At 37.7% G+C, this 5,187-nt stretch overlaps 1 long non-coding RNA gene across 1 annotated transcript; it reads right to left on the bottom strand.

Annotated features, from left to right (window-relative positions):
• Positions 1-2,042: 2,042 nt before the first annotated feature.
• LOC117496397 lies at positions 2,043-3,817 on the bottom strand. Its single transcript, XR_004557280.1, has 3 exons — positions 3,773-3,817; positions 2,963-3,093; positions 2,043-2,210 (listed from the first exon to the last, which is right to left on the bottom strand). It is a non-coding gene; the product is annotated as an uncharacterized LOC117496397 (long non-coding RNA).
• Between the last annotated feature and the right edge of the window lie 1,370 nt (positions 3,818-5,187).

Here is a 5,187-nt window from a genome sequence, read left to right as displayed (position 1 = left end):
CTACAGTTCAGAGGTAAATGGTGTACTTATACTCCACTACATTTATTTAATACCTTTAGTTACTTTACAGATCTGGATTACTGATTAGTCACTTCTACTCCACTACAGTTCAGAGGTAAATGGTGTACTTTTCCTCCACTACATGTATTAATACCTTTAGTTACTTCACAGATGTGGATGAATGATGTGAAATCTAATCAAGTGTTAAATCAGACTTTAGTTCCACCTGGAGTAAATCCACAAGCTACCCTGCAGTATACAAAGTCATTCAAACTAGCTGCACCTTTACCAGCTTTGAGAACACTTTCATGATCAATCATTATAAAACATATCATATATATTATTCTGAAATGGACCAATCTGCACAATGACTACTTTTACTGTCGCTACTTTCACTATATTTTGATGATAATACTTTTCTACTTTTACAGTTCTTTGTATCACAACTTCTGTTTCCAATATTTATAAATGTTACCCTTTATTATTAATCTAGTTTAATGGCATGCTCTTGTACTCCTATCTCTGTTTACTATAGTTTTTAATGTGTTTTATTAAACAGTGTTCCTGTGAATGAGGCTGAGGGGATGTGTCGCCCTCTGGTGGCAGAGGGAGGAACTTTCTCTATATTTAATCCTGTATAATGTATTTTCACATTATGGGTTTCTTTAATTACTAATGTTTAAATATCTCAGTGAATATGGCGACACACACACACACACACACACACACAATACACTAGTATGGACAGCAAGTCATCAGATGAAATAGAGGGTCTCTGTGTGGAGTTATTATCTGAGTAATGATTGATAATAATAATAATAATTATTATAGTTATTGTGTACAGGTTCAGCTGAGGTAAAAACAGGAAGAGGGTTAAAGTCTGTCTCTGAATTTACTCTAAAGTCTGAAGTAACTAAAGTCACAAAGAGCTGTTCTTATTCTCTGAGCAATGATTGATAAGAGTTGTCTCTAAAAGCTCTAAAGTCACAAAGAGTTACAAACCTTAGAGAGAAGCAGAAGGTGCGACACGACCATGGATGTATAATAAGAACTGGATACAGCGTGGGAGGCGGGGCCTCATTCATTCCTATGAGAGTTGCTCATTCGCGCATGATGATTAAATGGCCCAACTTTTGAGAGAGCGAAACGTCACAGATTACCCGGCATGCCTGAGAAGTACCCGTATGTGCGCTCATAGCGCATGCGCAACTTTAACCATTCCCCCCAAAATGCTCGTTCACATCAAGCACGTCAATTTGCGTACACGTAACAGCACCGCACGTTCATGACAGCATGGTAATGGTTTGTTATTATGATAGATTTGATATTAACGAGGCGGCAGTTAGCACCTAGCGGTTAGCTAGTAATTATGCTAATTTACACATCAATCGTTATGTACTTTTATATTACGCTGTAACAGGATCTAGTGATATCCAAGCAACAGAGCTTCATTTAGCATGAAAGAATTATTGCACTGTATATATATATATATATATATATATTTATATATATACAGTGCAATAAGCTTCTTAGTGCAATAAGAAGCTACAGGGACGTTAATCTACGTCGGTAATATTAACTATATTTAATACAACATTTACGGTACAAGATTTAATCATACAGCCCATGTAGTATAATATTTTACAAATGATGAATTACAGCAAACATGTGCAATATATCCATTATTACAGCTCCGTGGGCTGGCAGTAAGGCGATATGGGTCCGTTCTTATTGTACATCCATGGGTAAAGATAAACGCATGTACTAGTGCTGAACACGTAACATGAACGTGCCGGGCGGCGCGGTCCCGTGGGTTAGATGCGCGTTCATAATGCAGAGGGAAATAACTCTCAGAATAACGTTATTAGCACATTTTTACAACTTGAGGAACGAATGTTTTTAATAAGGGCTATACAAGTGTTCATACTGGGTAGTTTATTTAGTTTAAAAAAAATTATCCAACGATTTACAGACCACTCTTTCCCCATGTAAGTTAATGGGAAAAAGTGTTTCCGGGCCTGGCAACCAAAAGGAAGTGTAGTACCGCCGTTTGGCCAGCACGAATATTTTCATCTGAGTCCGGCGCACTTCCTGGGGGCTTGGACACGACGAGCACGAAGTGAAACTTAACAGCAAACAGGAAGCACTTCAAAACGAGGGGATGTGTCGCCCTCTGGTGGCAGAGGGAGGAACTTTCTCTTCATTTATTCCTGTATGTATTTTCACATTATTGTTTTCTTTAATTACTAATGTTTACATTTCCACATATATTATTTATTTATTTTCTAATTTTAGTATTTAAACATTGATTTGTATTTTTAAATTATTCCACCTAATATTTAGCATTCTAACAAATTAATCAAATTATGTTTTTTCGTTCTTTTATTTATTCTTCCTTCATAATTCAACATTTATTTAAATAATTCATTTATTCCTCTTTTGTTTCCACTTGTATTTTTGATTTGACAATTTTTCTTTAAATACTTTGCTGGTCATGTGACGAGGAACAACCAATCACAGCTCAGTGAATATGGCGACAAACATACACACACAAACATACACACACACAAACCCACACTCACACGCACACACACATGCACACACACACACAAACCCACACTCACACGCACACACACATGCACATACACACACACAAACCCACACTCACATGCACACACACATGCACACAAACACACACACACGATACAGTAGTATGGACAGCAAGTCATCAGATGAAATAGAGGGTCTCTGTGTGGAGTTATTATCTGAGTAATGATTGATAATAATAATAATAATAATTATAGTTATTGTGTACAGGTTCAGCTGAGGTAAAAACAGGAAGAGGGTTAAAGTCTGTTTCTGAATTTACTCTAAAGTCTGAAGTAACTAAAGTCACAAAGAGCTGAGCAATGATTGATAAGAGTTGTCTCTAAAAGCTCTAAAGTCACAAAGAGTTACAAACCTTTAGAGAGAAGCAGAAGGTGCGACACGACGAGCACGAAGTGAAACTTAACAGCAAACAGGAAGCACTTCAAAACGAGGGGATGTGTCGCCCTCTGGTGGCAGAGGGAGGAACTTTCTCTTCATTTATTCCTGTTTGTATTTTCACATTATTGTTTTCTTTAATTACTAATGTTTACATTTCCACATATATTATTTATTTATTTTCTAATTTTAGTATTTAAACATTGATTTGTATTTTTAAATGATTCCACCTAAAATTTAGCATTCTAACAAATTAATCAAATTATGTTTTTTCGTTCTTTTATTTATTCCTCTTCATAATTCAACATTTATTTAAATAATTCATTTATTCCTCTTTTGTTTCCACTTGTATTTTTGATTTGACAATTTTTCTTTAAATACTTTGCTGGTCATGTGACGAGGAACAACCAATCACAGCTCAGTGAATATGGCGACAAACATACACACACACACACACACACACACACACACACACACACACACACACACACACACACACACACACACACACACACACACAGTAGTATGGACAGCAAGTCATCAGATGAAATAGAGGGTCTCTGTGTGGAGTTATTATTTGAGTAATGATTGATAATAATAATAATAATAATTATAGTTATTGTGTACAGGTTCAGCTGAGGTAAAAACAGGAAGAGGGTTAAAGTCTGTCTCTGAATTTACTCTAAAGTCTGAAGTAACTAAAGTCACAAAGAGTTGTTCTTATTCTCTGAGCAATGATTGATAAGAGTTGTCTCTAAAAGCTCTAAAGTCACAAAGAGTTACAAACCTTTAGAGAGAAGAAGAAGGTGCGACACGACGAGCACGAAGTGTAACTTAACAGCAAACAGGAAGCACTTCAAAACGAGGGGATGTGTCGCCCTCTGGTGGCAGAGGGAGGAACTTTCTCTTCATTTATTCCTCTATGTATTTTCACATTATTGCTTTCTTTAATTACTAATGTTTACATTTCCACATATATTATTTATTTATTTTCTAATTTTAGTATTTAAACATTGATTTGTATTTTTAAATTATTCAAAGTCAAAGTCAGCTTTATTGTCAATAATTCTACATGTTGTACATCCAGAAATATCAAAATATCGTTTCCCGCAGTCCTACAGTGTGACATATATACATCAAACAAAACAAAGGGCCTAGATAAACATGGTATACATTAAACAAAACAAAGGGCCTAGATAACCGGGGTATACAGATTAAAATGTTAATAATATAATTTAAGTGTTCAAAGTACAGTTTCAGTGCAGTAGCAGCGGAGATGGGCAGAAAAGTGAGTTTAGGGGGTTAGAGTCCAGGACCATTTGGGGCAGGGGAGAAAGGTCGGAGGCAGGGTGGAGAGTTCAGGGGAGAGATGTCAGAGGGCGGAAGAGATGGAGAGAGGGGAGAGAGTTCAGCATCCTGACCGCCTGGTGGAGGAAGCTGTTGCCCAGCCTGGAGGTGCGCGAGCTGAGGCTGAGGAACCTTCTTCCTGAAGGCAGGAGGCTGAAGAGGCTGTTGGAGGGGTGGGTGGAGTCACCCACAATGCTGAGTGCTTTGCGGGTGAGGCGGGTGTTGTATATGTCCTGTAGTGAGGGGAGTGAGGCACCGATGATCCTCTGGGCAGAGTTCACTATGCGCTGCAGCTTCCGAACCACAGCGTTAAGCAGCTGCTGAGGATGCTCTCGGTGGCGCCTCGGTAGAAGGACAGCATGATGGGGGGTGATGCTCCGGCTCGCTTGAGCTTCCGGATGAAGTACAGGCGCGGCTGGGCTTTCCTCGCTAGAGCGGTGGTGTTGTTTTTCCACCTAATATTTAGCATTCTAACAAATTAATCAAATTATGTTTTTTCGTTCTTTTATTTATTCTTCCTTCATAATTCAACATTTATTTAAATAATTCATTTATTCCTCTTTTGTTTCCACTTGTATTTTTGATTTGACAATCTTTCTTTAAATACTTTGCTCGTCATGTGACGAGGAACAACCAATCACAGCTCAGTGAATATGGCGACACACACACACACACAAACCCACACACACACGCACACACACATGAACACACACACACACACACGATACAGTAGTATGGACAGCAAGTCATCAGATGAAATAGAGGGTCTCTGTGTGGAGTTATTATCTGAGTAATGATTGATAATAATAATAATAATAATTATAGTTATTGTGTACAGGTTCAGCTGAGGTAAAA

Source organism: Trematomus bernacchii, unplaced genomic scaffold, assembly GCF_902827165.1.
Source record: "Trematomus bernacchii unplaced genomic scaffold, fTreBer1.1, whole genome shotgun sequence".
NCBI lineage: Eukaryota > Metazoa > Chordata > Actinopteri > Perciformes > Nototheniidae > Trematomus > Trematomus bernacchii.
The sequence above is the reverse complement of the archived record's forward strand: the minus strand, read 5'-3'. Positions and strand labels throughout refer to the sequence as shown.